Source organism: Aquarana catesbeiana, linkage group LG05 (assembly GCF_042186555.1).
Source record: "Aquarana catesbeiana isolate 2022-GZ linkage group LG05, ASM4218655v1, whole genome shotgun sequence".
NCBI classification, from domain to species: domain Eukaryota; kingdom Metazoa; phylum Chordata; class Amphibia; order Anura; family Ranidae; genus Aquarana; species Aquarana catesbeiana.
In genome coordinates, this window is record NC_133328.1 from 264672962 (window position 1) to 264690382 (window position 17421).

At 44.8% G+C, this 17421-nt stretch overlaps 1 protein-coding gene across 6 annotated transcripts in view; it reads right to left on the reverse strand.

Moving 5' to 3' along the window:
• LOC141144757 (C-C chemokine receptor type 3-like) overlaps window positions 1-16799 on the reverse strand; it is a 404626-nt gene extending 387827 nt beyond the window's left edge. For all 6 annotated transcript variants that reach the window (XR_012244458.1, XM_073630750.1, XM_073630748.1 and 3 more), the window contains exon 1: window positions 16658-16799. The gene's annotated coding sequence lies outside the window, so the exon portion shown is untranslated. The remainder of the gene's footprint in view (window positions 1-16657) is intronic.
• Window positions 16800-17421: the final 622 nt, after the last annotated feature.

Sequence of the window (17421 nt, forward strand, 5' to 3'; positions counted from 1 at the left end):
GGCGAAAGATTTTTTCGCGTCTTATATATTTGCAGAAAGAGCAGTGTCCACATGGAAAAGATCCTAGGATTGAACAATGTTTAGATTTTTTTTGTTCATCTTTGAATTCGCTTTGGACCAATTTGTCCCTTAGCGAGGTAGCCCGTCTATAGGTGATAGAGGGTTTGTTAGAAATAAATTTGCGGACCTTTGGATCGTCCATCAGTATGGGCCAATGCTTTTGAATGATATTGCTGACTACTTGGTGTTGTCTAGAGAATCGTAGGATGATCCTGGTAGGATCCATACCAGGGCCATCCGGCGTCCTCTTTTTGGATAAAAGTTCGACCCGGGATTGTGCAGCCGCTCTGTTGTAAGCTTTCCGGAGGCAGGAGCGGCTATAGCCTCGTGCCAACAGTCTGATTTGCAAGTTGTAGGCTTCTTGTTTAAAAAGGGCATCATCCGAGCAATTCCTGCGTAAACGCAGGTATTGTCCATACGGGATCGACCTTTTTAATACTGTAGGATGAAAACTGTCGGCATGCAACACCGTGTTGCCTGCAGTGCTTTTACGAAACAGGGTGCTTGAGATCTTATTTTCGGAGGTGCGTCCTAGCTTGACATCCAAAAATGTAATTTGGTCACGATCATAGGACATCGTGAATTTTAAATTGTATTTGTTCTGATTGATACAATTCAAGAATTGGAGTAACAATTCCTCCGAGCCCTCCCAGATGATGAGGACATCATCGATGTACCGTAACCACAAAGATATGTGGCCTGTGTACACCGCGAGGTCCCCATCATCTAGGAGGGCCTTCTCCCACTCCCCCAGGTACAGATTGGCGTAGGCCGGGGCACAGCAAGTGCCCATGGCCACGCCCTGCACCTGGAGGTAGTGGGCGTTGTTGAACCAGAAAAAGTTGTAATGCAAGATGTAATCAAGTCCATCAATGATGAACTCATTCAATGCTTCATCATATTTGAATAGAAGCCTCATCCAAGTTGGATCATGATGATCCGACTCGTGGTGCGACTTGTGCTCTGAGGATCTTGAAGGGGAACCCCAGCCAAAATGAAAAAAAAAAACGGGTCCCACCCCAAGATCTATACCAGACTCTTATCCAAGCATGCAGGTCAGGAATGGGGGGAACGAGAGAGCGCCCCCCCTCCTGGACCATACCAGGCCACACGCCCTCAACATGGGGGGGTGGGTGCTTTGGGGCACTCACTCATTCACCAAAAAAGTTTAAAAAGTAAATAAAAACACAACATAAAAACACAACATAAGTTTGACAAGTCCTTTATCAAAAAATAAAAATAAAATAAAAAAAATGTCCCCAGTGTAGATCCCATTGTCAATCATGTCACCCACCGCCACCGCTGACTCGAAAAGAAGAACAAATTCCAGTCTCACCCCGCCTCCTTGTGATATCATTGACCAAGGACATGCCGGGTCAGCGATGTCACAAGGGGGCATGCCACGTGACATAACCGGATGGCACCCGCCCCTTAGTTATTTAAGAGCTGTCAGATGGCGGAGCTGTCAGACGTCGAGAGACTTTGTTGGGACCGAAGGGTTTTTTTATTTCTTATTTTGGGTCAGCGGTGGCAGCGGGTGTCATGATTGATGTTGGATCTACACCAGGGGAAATTTTTTAAATTTTTTAATAAAGGACTTTTCAAAAACTTGTTTTGTGTTATTTATCTACTTTTTACACTTTTTTGGTGAATGAGTAGGGGTACTAATAGTTATTCACATGGGGGCAGGGATCTGTTAACCACTTTAGCCCCGGAAGAACTGACAATTGCGCGGTCGTGCGACGTTGTACCCAAACAAAATTGATGTCCTTTTCTTCCACAAATAGAGGTTTCTTTTGGTGGTATTTGATCATCTCTGCAGTTTTGCGCTATAAACAAAAAAAGAGTGACAATTTTGAAAAAAACACAATATTTTGTACTTTTTGCTATAATAAATATCCAAGTTTTTTTGAAAAAAGAAGATTTTTTCCTCAGTTTAGGCCGATATGTATTCTTCTACATATTTTGGTAATAAAAATTGCAATAAGCGTATATTGATTGGTTTGCACAAAAGCTATAGTGTCTACAAAATAGGGGATAGATTTATTGCCTTTTTATTATTATTATTTTTTTTTACTAGTAATGGTGGCAATCTGCGATTTTTATCGGGACTGCGACTCTATGGCGGACACATCGGACACTTTTGACACATTTTTGAAACCATTGACAATTATACAGTGATCAGTGCTATAAAAATGCACTGATTACTGTGTAAATGTCACTGGCAGGGAAGGGGTTAACACTAGGGGGCGAAAAGGGGTTAAATGTGTTCCCTGACTGTGTGTTCTAACTGTGGGGGGAGGGGACTGACTATAGGAGATGACAGATTGTGGTTCCTAACTATTAGGAACTCACGATCTGCCTCTCCTCTCCTCACAGAACAGGGATTTGTTGTGTTTACACACACACATGTCCCTGTTCTGCCTCTAGTGCCCACGATCGCGCGCGACCCCCGGCCATGAGCATTGGCATCCCGCTTACAGGAGACGCTGTACAGCTACGATGGTTCGCGGGATCGTGCCAACCTGTCGCAGTATAATGACAGCGGCTGGTCGGCAAGTGGTTAAAGAAGGCTTCCAGATTCTATTAAGCTACCCGCCTGCAGCCAGCCAGGGTTGTGAGGAAGAGACCCTTGTCCCCATCAACATGGGGACAAGGTGTTGTGGGGGGAGCTTCCCGCCCCAAAGCACCCTCCCATGTTGAGGGCATGTGGCCTGGTATGGTTCAGGAGGGGGGGCGTTCCCTCGTACCCCCCTTTCCTGGCCTGGCAGGCTGCATGCTCGTATAAGGGTTGGTATGGATTTTTTAAAAACTTTTTTAAAACATTTTGGCTTGGGGGTTCCCTTCAAAATCTATACCAGACCTAAGAGTCTGGTATGGATTTGGGGGGACCCTCACGCCATTTCTTTCACTTTTTTTAAATTGCTGCTGACAGCTGATGACTCATCAATTGTTAAGGAAGCGGCGGCCAGCTTCCTGGCTCGCGCCTTAACAACCAGCTATTCACTGGTTGTTAAGGACACCGGTGGTCCTGCTCCTTGATGCTGAAGCTACTAAATGTAGGTTACACACTAGGCTAAACACTGCTAAACGCCGGTAAAAAACGATAAAACATTAGCATTTTTTGTCCAGTGTTTCTAAAGCAGTTTTTTTGTGCATGAAGCCTTTAAGCTGAGGAAGGATATCAGCAAGTTTCAAGTCTAATTGAAATCTATTCAGATATGTTTCAGAGCAAAAATGACCATTACTTTCCTTCTCTTTCAACACAAATGTATGACTGTGTGAGATGCCCTTTCTTGAAGGCCCCATACACACTATTAGTTTTTCTGCAGATTTTTGTCTTCAGATTTACCAAAACCATATAATATGAGGTCAAACCTTAAGAGCAGGCCATTGAACTACATGGTTTTGGTAAATCTGAAGACAAAAATCTGCAGAAAATTTTATAGTGTCAGTCAGAACTTGGAAGAATGTTATGATCAGATTTGATTGTACCCTCAGAATGGGATTTGATGATCTATCCCTGGACAAATTCAGAATTTCAGTGAAAGAAGAGCACCCTGCCAGTCCAGTGGCGGCTGGTGCTCAACATTTTTGGGGGGGCTCAAACAAACTGAAAAATTCTGAAAAAAAAAACATCAATTGCAGCCTCACTGTACCATCAAACGCAGCCACTGTACCATCAAACACAGCCACTGTGCCATCAAACGCAGCCACTGTGCCATCAAACGCAGCCACTGTGCCCATCAATCGCCACCACTGTGCCCATCAAACGCAGCCACTGTGCCCATCAAAGCAGCCACTGTGCCCATCAAAGCAGCCACTGTGCCCATCAAACGCAGCCACTGTGCCATATCAAATGCTCCCACTGTGCCATCAAATGCTGCCACTATGCCACAAATGCTCCCACTGTGCCCCATCAAATGCTCCCACTGTGCCCCATCAAATGCAGCCACTGTGCCATATGAAATGCTTCCAGTGTGCCCCCTGCCCGCCAACCCGCCATCTACACTTACCCTGTCTCGGTGGGACAGCTCCTTGAAGTCTTCTCCCATCCTCTCTTCCCGTCTTTTGCTATGATTAGATGCCTGATAGGCGTCATATCACAATGCCTGTCGTTTCAGCCAATCAGGTGAAGGGGAACAGATCCGAGCACATGATTGGCGGAGAGGTGGTTTAGTGTTAAGAAAGCGAATATTCATTTGCTTTTCTAACACAGCTGAGTGACCTGCGAGCGCCCAGTATGGCGCTTACAGGTCACCTTGTTTGATGCCTATTAGAGCCTATGGCTCTAATCAGGTGCTTCAAAAATACACCCCGCCGCTGTAATTCAGGCGCCCGCACCCGAAAAAGGGGCCAGGCGCCTGAATATGCACAAATGTATCTATTGGTGCTAGAGGGGGTGGTAGGAGAGAGGGGGCAGCGCCTTTGTGCCCTTATGGATGCACCACCACTGTGCCAGTCACTGAAAGGTAGTGAATGTCTTGCTGCAGTTTTCTAATTCTTTTTCTTTATTAAAAAGTTTTATTGCGTACAAACAGCAATACAACAGTCCACGACAAACGAGGCTACGCAGTCAGATTAGTTAGTCCCAACAGACGTACATACAAGTATCACTTTATACGGGTATAGCAAAGTTAAAAGGGTTGTAAACCCCTGTGTTTTTTTCACCTTAATGCATCCTATGCATTAAGGTGAAAAAACTTCTGGCAGTGACCGACCCCCAGTTTTACTTACCTGAGCCCTGTAATTCTCTTGGCGGAGATGCCCTTTACCTCTCTGCACGGAGTTCTTGATTAGATTAATAGCAGCGCAGCCATTGGCTCCCACTGCTGTCAATCAAATCCAATGATGCGGGGGGCGGGGCCCAGTCCGGCATTCGTGTCTATGGACTCAAATGCTGGACTCGGGAGCATGCCTGCACGCTAACCCCCCCAGGGGAGCGCTTCTCCTAGGGGGTTATCTGATGCAAGGAGGAGCCGTGAGAGCCGCCGAGAGACCCCAGAAAGGAATAATCGGGGTCACTCTGTGCAAAACGAGCTGCACAGTGGAGGTAAGTATGACATGTTTGTTATTTAAAAAAAAAAACAAAAACAAAGGTTTACAATCACTTTAAACTAAAGGCAAGGCTAATACCAATGGTTCCACATATAACTCCTAACTAGTTTTCTGCTTCTTATGCCGCGTACACACGGTCGGACTTTCTATCCTACTTGGTCCGGCACACTTTCCGACGGACTTTGTCCGCCAGGTGCGCCGGACTTTAAAACGGACGGACTTGCCCACACACGCCCGGACTTTCCGGCGGGCTAAGTCCGCCCGTCTTTCCGACGGACTTTCGCCGGAGTTCCGGCGGACTTTCAGAATGAACGGACTTGCCCACACACGGACAAGTCCGTTCATTTTGAACGTGACTCAGGTGCGACGGGACTAGAAAAGGATGTCAATCTTGCCGCTTTTATCGGCGAGATTGACACCTTGCGAGCCCCGTCGCGGGGCATACCAGGCCCTTAGGTCTGGTATGGATTATAAAGGGAACCCCCTACGCCGAAAAAACGGCGTGGGGTCCCCCCTAAAATCCACACCAGACCCCGATCCGAGCACGCAGCCTGGCCGGTCAGGAAAGGGGGTGGGGACGAGCGAGCGCCCCCCCCCCGAACCGTACCAGGCCACATGCCCTCAACATGGGGGGTGGGTGCTTTGGGGGAGGGGGGCCGCCCTGCGGGCCCCCCCCCACCCCAAAGCACCTTGTCCCCATGTTGATGAGGACAAGGGCCTCTTCCCGACAACCCTGGCCGTTGGTTGTCGGGGTCTGCGGGCGGGGGCTTATCGGAATCTGGGAGCCCCCTTTAATAAGGGGGCCCCCAGATCCCGGCCCCCCACCCTATGTGAATGAGTATGGGGTACATGGTACCCCTACCCATTCACCTAGGGAAAAAGTGTAAGTAATAAAACACACTACACAGGTTTTTAAAATATTTTATTAAACAGCTCCGGGGGGGGATCTTCCTCCGGCTTCGGGGGTCTTCTTCCGGCTTCGGGGGTCCCTCCGCTTCATCTTCTCCCGGCGTCCGGTTGGCTCTTCTCCGCTCTCTTCTCTCCAGTTCTTCGGCCGGCTCCTCTGCTGTCTTCAGGTAGCTCTCTTGCCAGCAGAGGTCCGGACTTCTTGTCTTCTTCTCTTCTCCAGATGTTGACACGACGCTCTCTCCGGCTGGACTGCTCTCCGAGGGCTGCGTTGTGACTTATATAGGCGGAGACCCCGCCCCCTTTTGATGTCACAGTCCCTGGGCATGCTGGGACTGTGACGTTTTAGGGGGCGTGGTCAACATCACCCAGTGACCACGCCCCCTAAAACGTCACAGTCCCAGCATGCCCAGGGACTGTGACATCAAAAGGGGGCGGGGTCTCCGCCTATATAAGTCACAACGCAGCCCTCGGAGAGCAGTCCAGCCGGAGAGAGCGTTGTGTCAACATCTGGAGAAGAGAAGAAGACAAGAAGTCCGGACCTCTGCTGGCAAGAGAGCTACCTGAAGACAGCAGAGGAGCCGGCCGAAGAACTGGAGAGAAGAGAGCGGAGAAGAACCAACCGGACGCCGGGAGAAGATGAAGCGGAGGGACCCCGAAGCCGGAAGAAGACCCCCGAAGCCAGAGGAAGATCCCCCCCCCGGAGCTGTTTAATAAAATATTTTAAAAACCTGTGTAGTGTGTTTTATTACTTACACTTTTTCCCTAGGTGAATGGGTAGGGGTACCATGTACCCCATACTCATTCACATAGGGTGGGGGGCCGGGATCTGGGGGCCCCCTTATTAAAGGGGGCTCCCAGATTCCGATAAGCCCCCGCCCGCAGACCCCGACAACCAACGGCCAGGGTTGTCGGGAAGAGGCCCTTGTCCTCATCAACATGGGGACAAGGTGCTTTGGGGTGGGGGGGGGCCCGCAGGGCGGCCCCCCTCCCCCAAAGCACCCACCCCCCATGTTGAGGGCATGTGGCCTGGTACGGTTCAGGGGGGGGCGCTCGCTCGTCCCCACCCCCTTTCCTGACCGGCCAGGCTGCGTGCTCGGATCGGGGTCTGGTGTGGATTTTAGGGGGGACCCCACGCCGTTTTTTCGGCGTAGGGGGTTCCCTTTATAATCCATACCAGACCTAAGGGCCTGGTATGCCCCGCGCTCGCCGCAATAGGAAAATTTGTTTTTTCCTATTGCAGCGAGCGCGAGATGCAATACCCTGCCCTCGTGTCGCATCTGGTCCGTCGGACCAGCATACACACGAGCGGGCTTTCCGTCGGACCAGCACACACACGAGCGGACTTTCCACCCGAAACTGAGTCCGGCGGAAAGATTTAAAACTTTCTTCAAATCTAGGTCCGGCGGGCTTTTGGGAAAAAGTCCGCCGGAAAAGTCAGCCGGCGCCCACACACGGGCGGATTGTCCGGCACACTCTGGTCCGCCGGACCAAGTATGCCGGAAAGTCCGACCGTGTGTACGAGGCATTACATGTGTGAGCAAGCTTTTTTCTCTTTAACAAGCATCAAGAGCAAGGACCAACATCATCTAATTTCAGTTGAAGATAACATTTTTATGTGCTTATCTCAAGTAAGCCTAAGTTTTACATTAAGGAGGTACATTTTTAAAAATATGGAAATTGCATGGACAAGACCAATTTACACAAAGTAAGAGACACCAATATCCCTTAAAAATGAACCAGACTTTTCAGGTGCATGGACACATAAATACACATAAATAAAAACAAAATGCAAATTCTGTCCCCTAATTTTCAGGGACAAAGTTATCTTTCTCCCCAATAACAATGTATGGGTACCTTGATATAGAACCACCTGTCAGACCTTGGGCATTGTCTATAACAGGGATATGCAATTTGCAGACCTCCATCTGTTGCAAAACTACAAGTCCCATCATGCCTCTGCCTCTGGGTGTCATGCTTGTGGCTGTCAGAGTCTTGCTATGCCTCATCTGGAGGTCTGCTAATTACATATCCCTGGTCTATATTATTAAATGCAAATGCGGTGCCCTTTATATTGGGAAGACTAAATGCCCGTTTTTTAAGCAAATCGGGGATCATGTTTCCCTGATCTCCAAAAAAAAAAAAGATGGAGACTCCCATCAGTAGACATGTGGGTTTATATAACGGTTTTGATCTAAAGGCCATCGGCTTTTTTTGCATTGGAACACATTCCCTTGCATGAATGGGAAGGGGAAATAGACAGAAAACTATTTCAGATGGAGACCAGGTGGATATACTCCTTACAGGCTACCCAATATCTTGGGCTTAATGAAAAGATTAGCTACAAAACTTTTTTGTAACCTTGCATATCTCCTCTTTAGTTGTTTTGGCTAATTTTTCCCTCTAATGTATTGTGTTCCCCTTTAGTTGAAACGGGCTTCATATTGGTTGTTGTATGTATAACAATTCTTTACACATTTTTATCTTTTTGTTATCAACACTGAATTATGAGTGATGCGATTTATTTCATGTTTATATCGGTTTTGGTTTCCGCTCTTGTAATTATGAGGCTGATGTCCACCTGCCAATTAAGGTTTCATTTTAACTAGTCGCTCTTTTCAGTTGGCATCTTTTTTTTGTGTCAGTTGGGCTGTCCAATGCTGTATCTTACCTCGAGTGGGTTTGCCCATAATGCCAGGGACCCCTGTAAGGACACCAGGGGCGTCTGGGCAACTTTTTGGTGAATGGGGTTTGCACCTCAGTTGGGTATTTGCCAGCCTGGATTGTGTCAACCTCTTACCAGGGAGATGGCCCTTGCGCCTCTGTGTAGGGGACCGTTGCGGGCCAGTGGCGTGTTCCACTCTCTGCCCCTTGTGCGCTCTTGCTTCCTGTGCCCGGGTTTAGGGATCTGTCCCAGGCTGCTCCATCCCTTGGAGCCATGGCCCCCTCCCTTGGGTGGGTGGTGCCCTCTGGTTGGCCGTGCCTGTATAGGGAGGGGTGCTATGGGGTTGTGGGTGTGTCACAAAGCAGATGTGGTCTGCCCTGTGCTGGCGCAGCCCCCCAATTAGCATTCTCACCCTGCCCCGCATGATGTCGGTGGGGTGGAGAGGAGTATATATAGACCTGCAGGTTGGCAGTCTGGCTGCTGGAGCCCAGGGAGCCTCTGAGCCATACATACATGGTTAAGTGCAGTTGTTGGCGTTGATGTGATTGTCTGCATGTGGCCAGGATCTGCTTATCTTTTGCAGAGTCACTTGTTAATGTTAATTTTGTTTTTGCTCTGTCCACTTTGGTGTGCAATGTTTAATGTGGAAGTGAATCATATATTGCATTGAATTCATTAACCACTTAGCAAATATAGTAAAATAATGGTGGCACTCTTGTAATGGGACAACGTCATATGATGGCGTCCCAGAATGACCACTCTCGCGCGCACGTGGGGTGCACAAAGTGGCTATCGAGGCCACACTGTGTTCCTTGGACACGGCGTGACCCCGATCTCGGTAAAGAGCCGATGTCAGGGCTCTTTACCCATGTGATCAGCTGTGTCCAATCACAGCTGGTCACATGTAAACAAGGAAATGCCATTTATCGGCTCACATTGACAGAGTGTGAAGAGAGGAGAGCTGATCAGCAGCATCTCCTCACAGGGGAGACATGTACAGGTAATCAGGGCACGATCATCAGTGCCCTGATTACAGTACACCCCCATCAGTGCCCATCAGTGATGCCAGTCAGGGCTACCTATCAGTGCCCATCAGTGTGGCACTTCAGAAAGTGGCACCAAAAGCTGCCTCATCAGTGCACATCAGTGAAGGAGAAAAATTACTTATTTACAAAATTTACTGACAGAAACCAACTTTTTTTTAACTTTTTGGACTTTTTTCTTTTTGTTAGCAAATAATAAAAAAAAAAACAGCAGTGATTAGATACCACCAAAAGAAAGCTATCTGTGTGGGAAAAAAATATAAAAATGTCATATGGGTATAGTGCTGCATGGCCATGCAATCGTCATTCTAAGTGTGAGTGCTGAAAGCTGAAAATTGGCCTGGGCAGAAAGGGGATAAAAATGCCCAGTAGGCAAGGGGTTAAGTTACTTTACTGCAGGCAAGTTTGATCAACTTACATGGCTGTGATGTGTGTGCACCTTTATTACACCCCTTGGCTGCAATCTTGTGGACATACAGGCTCCCTGCATGTTTCCAACGCAGATGTAAGAAGTGAGTGCTCATTATTAATTAATTTATAAACACAGGAACTTAAAGCAGAGTACCACCGACGTCTTTGTTTTTTTAAATAAATAGTACTCTTGCATATTGATCAAATATAATTCATGTCCTTAGCGCTGCCTTTAGAAGATAATTATCATAAAAAATACCTTTGATTTTCCATTCTTGTGGATTCCCATCTTACTTGTGGGCAGGGGAAGCCCACAAGCAGGAAATACAAAAAAGAGAGGGTCACAGGAGGTGTCCCAACGGCGGACTTTAACGGCACAGTAAACAATGGGGATATAGAAAAGTAATATTTATAGAGACATAGAAACATACATACTTCAATACAGTATAAAACGGTCATGAAAAAAGATTAAAAAACCATATATATAGTATGAAAATGTGAGCCCTAGTGCGTCATCGCGTTTCGCCATTAAGCTTCGTCAGGACACATTCGGGATTCGTTGGTTGCAAGAAAGGGAAAAACGGGTCTCACTATCTTGCAGAAGAGTCAATCTTGTTTGATATATAATTAAAGAAGAATTGTCCAATATAGGAGAAAAGTTGGCTCACAAGGGGAGAGCAATTCTCAAGGAATCATAGGAACCAGTGGCTCATAGAAGAAAGTATCCTTTAATTACAAACTCAAACAGGTGGTAGTGCATACGGATAACCATGAGGAGCAGGAGATGACCATATATGTGTTGTCACATAAGTGGGATCTTCCAATCCAAGATATCCAAAAAACAAGCAGGTTCAACTAAGTCCTAACACAAGAGTATGTTATATTCAAGGTCATGCTATTGTCCTCAAAACAAGTTGGTGGTATAGAGACATAAATGTGACCCCCTGGGAGAGAGCAAAATGCTCTGCACCAAAGCCAACAAGCAGATTCTTCCAGGATATGGTGCTCCTATATTCCCAGCATGCACTGCCCATTCTCGCGCATGCGCAGTAATAGCATGGAAACTATACAGGTTGCCATCACAACGGTCGGCAACCTAGCCCTCGGCGCTGCCCACTGACTCCTGGGAAATTATGACACACATCTCCCAGGAGCAGTAGCGAGCAGAGGAGCCGAGGGAAGTGACGTCAGGAGCTGCGGTGAGGAAGGGGAAGATTAGAAGGCACCACATAGCAACAGGGATTAAAAGGTAAGTAAAAAAATGTTTTTTTCTCCAAATGTCATTTGTTATACTATTTGCTGCACATTTATGTAAAATTATTTTTTTGGGTGGAACTCTGCTTTAAGCTTTAGGACCGTTTTGGGAAATGTATTATGAGCTGTTTATTTTTTGAATCTAGATCCATATTAATAGCATTGTGGTTCTATACTCTTCTCTGCGGGGGGTCTGGATGTTGGGCTCTTGAACCCACTTGGTGGATGCACGTTGGCACTCCTGGACAGACATATCTCATATTTTACAATAACTCCTTGCCTCTTTATCATTTGGAGGTAGGGATCGTCTTTTGGGAGACTATTTTTCGATAGGTGGACATAGCCTTTAGGCCTCATGCACACAGGGCATTTTTACAGCTGCTTTTACCAGCGTCAGACTTTTTTTTTTTTCAGCTTAAAAACACCTCTCCATGTTATTTTATAGCGAGCGCCCCCCCCTTCCTGGACTATGGTCTCACACCCTCAACATGGGGGGCTGTGCTATGGGGCAGGGGGGCTCTATCAAAAATAAATAAAGTCCTTTATTAAAGTAGCTCCAGTGTGTCTTCTCCCTTTGGTTTTCTCTCCTCTCTGGTGTTGTCTTCTCCCTCCGGTTCTTCTCCCTCCGCTGTCTTCTTTTGCTGCCCATGGGCTTTTTCCTCCTGACGTCTTCTCCCGATGCTCGCTCCCGATGTTGTGTTAGGTTCGGCCTGTGCTATAAGCGCTGCATAAATTGTTGGCGCTATATAAATAACTTAAGTAAATAAAATAAAAATATAGACAAGGGGCGTGGCCATCAGGTGACGTCTTCCAGAGACCCTGCACCCTTGTGACATGATGTCACATGCCCCGGGCACAAGGGGACAAGGTCTCCGGATGATGCCACCAGATGGCCATGACCCATGGCTAATATAAGTAATGGCACAATCCGGACCAAACACAACAGCGGGAGCTAGTGTCAGGAGAAGACCTCAGGAGAAAGAAGAACCAGAGGGAGAAGACAGCAGAGGAGGGAGAAGAACCGGAGGAAGAAGACATCACCAGAGAGGGGAGAAGACCCGCTGGAGCTACTTTAATAAAGCACTTTATCAAAAACCTGTGTACTGTTCTTATTTATGTTTTAAGTCTTTTTTGGGTGAATGAGTAGGGGTACAATGTACCCCTACTCATTCACATAGGGTGGGGGGCAAGGATTCTTAAAGGGGGCTTCCAGATTCTGATAAACCCCCTGCCTGCAGACCCGCCTAACCACTGCCCATGGTTGTGGGGAAGAGGCCCTTGTCCCCATCAACATGAGGACAAGGTGCATTGGGGTGGGGGGTAGAGAGCCATGTTGAGGGCATGTGGCCTGGTATAGTCCAGGAGGGGGGTTGGGCTAGCTCGTCCCCCCCCTATCCTGACCTGCTGGGCTGCATGCTTGGATAAGGTATGGATTTTGGGGGGCGTGCCCTCTTTTTTTTTTTTTTGCGGGGGTTTCCCTCAAAATCCATACCAGACTGAAGGGTCTGGTATAGATCTTGGAGGCGACTCCACACCATGTTTTTTTTTTCCCATTTTGAGGTGGGGTTCCCCTTCAAGATCCTCAGAGCACAAGTTGCTGTGATCTGACTTGGATGCGACTTCTGTTCAAATCAATGGGCTGAAAGTTGGATCAGTTAAGATGGCTCTCATAGGGAACCAGTGATTTTGAACAGAGGCAACACCGCTAAAAGGTAACGCGGCTAAACGCGCATTAACGCCAATGCTTTTTCCTGGCATTGGTAGTAGCTTTGCAGCTTGTTTTTTCTAACGCCCTGTTTGCATGAGGCCTTATTGTCACAGATGTATAGTAAACTAATTATGTGGATATAACGTTTGTGTGATATTGTTTTGATTTATTTCTGTTTATTTCACCAGTAGTATTACCAAGCATTTTCTTGAAGAAGTCTGAATAGGCAAACAATGTTGAATGACATAGCCTGTACAGTATGCTTTTAATCTAAGTTTTTGAAGTAAATAACATTATGTAACAAATTTTTATACTAAATATTTCTGTGTATTTATGTATCCAGGCACCTAAAAAGTCCCACGTTTCCCCCATTTTCTTTAATTTTTAAAAATATTTAGTCTTATTATTACAATTCTAATTATTATTATAATTATAAAATTATTACCTATTATATTTATTCAAAAAAATCTACAGTTTGCTGATCAGATCCAATGTTCCGTGAGCTGTAGATGGGGGGTGCATTTGGACAATAGCATTGTAAAGAAACTGGAAAGAGGGGAGTGTTAGATGCACTAGCAAATTTAAATACACTAACAAATTGAAGCCAAACTCCAGCTCACACTTTAAAAGCAGTTACAGCAAACAGTTTTTTCCTTTTGGGATTAAAGTTTTATATAAATACAATTGATCATTGTAAGCACCCCTGCCAGTGTTGATGGCTTGCTTCATCCCTGCAACTGATACATCTGCAAGAGAGCATGTTCTTTTGAAAAACAGACTTGCATACCTCTCCTAATACAAGAAAGGACTTTGCTCGCTTTGGAAACCGCAGCTTGGCATTGCATACCATTATCTGTATCACTTAGGTAAAAATGTACCAAGCCTGAAGGTACCATCCACCAGGAGATTTGGAGAGATGTTACGGGGGTATAAATGAATCTGAAGATGGCATGATACCTTGTAAAATAGCGTGAGATTTGCAACAAGCGTCTCAGTTAAAATAGGGTTATTCAAAACTGCTTCTGAGATGTAATTTCAAATTTCAGACAATAGAAGCCCTCCTACTGCAACCACACTCCTGAAAAAGATGCATAGCCCAAGGTTCCTACAGTCCGTAGGAGGGTCTGTTTTCTTGTGTAAAATTTGGATTGACATCTCAGAAGCGGTCACGCCCCCCTGCCACACCCCCTTAAAGGAGAATTAACCCAAAAAAAGGTTAATTGAATCCACAAGGGCTTTTTTTACCACTACTATTCCTTTATATTGGCTTTTAAAATGTACAAATGCAGCAATTTAGAAATTGGATGAAAGGTTTAGCACTGGGAAACACTTTTTGAAAGATAAAAAGTGCATTTTATATACAACTATATAGATCAGACCAAAATGAGGGGGAAATGAGGGGGAAAGAGGGAAAGAGGGACATTGCTCAAAATCAGGGACAGTCCCTCAAAATCAGGGACAATTGGGAGCTATGCATTTTTACCTCCCCTGTTCCTCTTTTGATGCACACCCCTGCGTGGCCTCCTGTGGGCCCCACATAGACCATCCGGCCGCCCCCGTGGTGATGTCATTAAGGAAACAGTCCTGAATTTTAAATTGCTCTGGTTTATGCCTAATTATCCCACTTCTAAGATTTCCCAACTCCCCAAGGAATATTTCGATAGATGCAATCAAAACCCATTGGGGTTTTCTAGCAGGATAACTTCTTAGAAATTCCTTTATACAATGTTTACCTGCCTTTGTTAAGCATATCAAGGCAGGTAAACATGCAAAATCAGGCTCACTTCTGTATAGAAACCAATGAGTTGCCAGGTTTTATTACCAAAGCTTAATAAAACGAGCCAAGGTTAGAAGCTCATTGGTTTCAGAATTGAGCCTGATTTTGCACTTTCCAGCTTTAGTAAATAAACCCCATTGTGTACTTAAAAGTGGGGTATGCCTGTAACACAAAATTCACTTATTCTTATAATTTTTTTGTGTACTTGTTTATTCTTTCTGCTGCATAAAAGCCCTTGGGAGAAATTTCTATTCATTGTTGTAAATTATTAGGGCGAGCAGCACATTTTTCACCTTGGCTTGTGGGTGATTTCTGTCATTCTTTAAATGACCATTAGCTTAGCGTGAGCTACCTTTTGAGAAGTTCCTGCAAAAGTAAAACTAATGCTGCGTACACACGAACGGACTTTACGGCAGACTTTGTCCTGAGGACTTTTCGCCTAGACACGATCAACCAAAGTCCGACGGATTCGTACATGATGACGTACGACCGGACTAAAACAACAGAGTTCATAGCCAATAGCTGCCATAGCGTCGGTTTTTGTCTGTTGGACTAGCATACAGACGAGCGGACTTTTCGACCGGACTCGAATCCGTCGAAAAGATTTGAAACATGTTTAATTTTTAGGTCTGTCGAACTTTTGAGGAAAAAAAGTCCGCTGGAGCCCACACACGATAGTATGCCGTAAAGCCGGTCGTGTGTACACGGCATTACTCAGAGAAAGAAATTCTGTGTGATTAATTTGTTTTTATAAAAAGAAAGGAACTAGCTAAACAGGAGGATAAATGCACTAGGTTAAAATGACAAAAGGTTGCTACTACCTCACTTTGTAAAACTAAGTACTGTTGCAGATTAACAGAACAAATGCAGAAAATGTAAAAATCTGTGAATTTAAACTTATCTCAGATAAAGGAATGAGTCTCTTCATCTGAGATATGACAGAAAGAGGCAAACTCCCAACTGACATTCAATAGACAATATCAAATATATGTTTGATTTGGCTGTTATCTTTATTCTCCCTGAGGTAAGTAGCAAGTGGAGCTAGAAAACACAAATACATTCAAGATCAGGATGGACAGAGGAATACCTACAGTGACCTTTGATAAACTGAATGTACTTGTTAATCTGAAGCTTTTATTGAGTTGTTCATATGGGAATGTTTGTGAGTGAATTTCTGGTTAACAAAATGAAAAGACCCCTTTAGGGTCTATTTATAAACCAGTGAATGTGACTGGTTTATAAATATTTTTGGTGGAGATTTAATCATTGTCATATCACTTTTAAAATACATGTATCTGGAAAATTCACTTGCAGAGAATGTTTGCTGAATGTCAGATTCTATGCTTTATAAATATGCCTCATATTAGACTGCAGCTAAAATCAAAGTATAATTATTAACTTTTTGTTAAACAAAATATATGTACTTTTTCCCTGCCTTTTTCTGTTACAACCTGTAGATTTTTAAAGTACATGCTTAATGCCAAAAAGGCATTGTTGCTTAACAATGTTGTTTTCAGCAGGACTGGCAAAACGTTGCATGTATTATACTCCCTCTTGTGATATGGAGCCTGTGTGGTATTAATCTTCTGACTGTAAGCTATACATTAAAGATAAACAATAATGAGCTTAAATGATACATTCTAATGAGCATTTGAATAGATCTTTTCAACGGGGCATAAGCTATCTAGCTAGACCTAGCTAGCTAAATCTAGCTGTATTATGTGTTCAAAAGTAAATATTTGCCCTATATTGATCAGCAATTAGGAAATGCATACCTTTCATTTTAGTTTCATTTCTTGGGATCTCTGTTAATGATATATTTTCTCATCTGAATATTTGTGACACCAGGTCCATGCATCTGTCTTCTCCTTTATATCAGAGTAAATTCTTTTTAAAGAACTGTTTGCAAATATCCTGTTTCTATGTAAAATATGCTGTGTTTATAATTTCAGTTCTCCACTGAAACTATGTTTCCTCTTTCTATTCATTTCTAAAACTACTTCAAATTCTATCTTTTCAAGGTTAATCCTGGTTAGACTAAAACAAATTCTTAATAAAATCAACATAAATAACGTAAAAATGTGTTTGTCATTAATATATACAGTATTCTCAAAGGTTGATGTATCTTTAGTTCACTGGGAAAATTAAACAAGAAACATAATTGGTTGCCATAGTAAATGGACAAGCATGTACAGTAAGTGCCTACATTTTTCATAAGATATTTTGTTGGCAAAAAAAGAACAAACATGTTTTGTCCCATGTACACAGGGCATTTCGGGCTGAAGACACAGGTGCACTATCCAGCCCCGTTGTCTGCAGCATATATGAGAGGCAGAAAGCTGCTGCTTCTGGACGATGAGCAGAGTTCTGTTACCAATATTTCTCGTAATATGCGCTAAGGGATGAATGTCCAGAACAAAAATTTCCCAGATGACTGTCTCACCCTTCTTTACTATCCTTGTTAAGAAAAAAAAAATACATTTCTTTTTCATACATCATGGGACACAGAGTTATGCTAATATTCATTACCTACTGGGTT